Raw genomic sequence first — 1381 nt, forward strand, 5'->3', positions numbered from 1 at the left:
GGCATTAACGTTTGGCCTCACAAGATTCCACAGCCTGGCCACCATCACAATGCCCTGTCCTCATAATAACGCACATTCCACCAGTTGCTAAGGCCCCTTTGGCAGAGGGTGTGATACCTTTGAGGTGCCATTATTAAGAACTATAGGATGGGCCTTTGCCACCCCTAGGGACCGCTGTGAAAACTAGAATTCCACCACTTGAAATCCAGAGTTCCATCATCTGAAATCTGTTCTCTTGAGTTCCTCTTTTAAATGCAGCCTGTATTGAGATGAGTCACGGTTAGCTCCACAAACCCTGTTATGGGCTGAATTATGTGCCCTCACCCCGCACATTCATTTGTTGGAGTTCTAACCCCAAGGACCTTAGAACGTGACTTTATTTAGAGATAGGGTCTTTACAGAGGTGATTAAGTTAAAATAAGGTCACTAGGGTGGGTCCTAATCCAATATGACTGATGTCCTTAGAAGAGGAAATTTGGACACAGACATGCACAGAAGGAGATGATGTGAAGATGGGAGAAGATGGCCATCTAAAGACCAAGGAGACAGGGCTTGTATTAGTGTTCTCCAGAAAACCAGTAGGAGCCCAGCCTTATAAATTCAAATAGAACTTAGAAAGAACTGGCTCATGTGATTATGGAGGCCGAGAAGTGGCATGATTTGCATCTGCAAGTGGGAGACTCATGAAAGCTGGTGGCATGGCTTCCAGTCTGAGTCTGAAGGCCTAATAACCAGGACTGCTGCTGGTATAAGTCCCAGTCGAAAGCCAGGAGAAGGCCAAGATCTCAGCTCAGACAGACAGAGCAAATCAATTCAGCCTTCCTCCAGCTTTTTGCTCCATTCAGGCCCTCCAAGGATGGGGTGATGCCCATTCACACTCGATAGGGCAATCTGCTTTATTCAGTCCACCCATTCAAATGCTAATCTCTTCCAGAAGCATCCTCACAGACATACTCAGAAATAATGTCTAACCAGATATCTGGGCATCCCAGGGCCTAGTCAAGTTGACACAGAAAATTAATCATCATAGGCCTGGAACAGATCCTTCCCTTACAGCCTTCAGATGGAACCAACCCTGCCGACACCTTGATCTTGGACATCTAGCCTCCAGAAGTGTGAGAAAATAAACTCCTGTTGTTTAAGCCACCCAGTCTATGGTACTTTGCTATGACAGCCCTAGCAAACTAATACAACCTCAGTTATTCATTGAATGGATTGAATGGGACCAGTAAAGAGAATGGGGGCTGGGGAATATACTTTGTTGTCTTCAGTTTTGTGGAAATGACAAAAAAACATTTTTGGTGGTTGGAGGCAAGGTTGCATATGGAAAGAGAAAAGGCTGCATTTGAATTCTAGCTTTGCTCCTCTCTCTAGCTGTGTG

This window comes from Phocoena phocoena, chromosome 14, assembly GCF_963924675.1.
Source record: "Phocoena phocoena chromosome 14, mPhoPho1.1, whole genome shotgun sequence".
NCBI classification, from domain to species: Eukaryota; Metazoa; Chordata; class Mammalia; order Artiodactyla; family Phocoenidae; genus Phocoena; species Phocoena phocoena.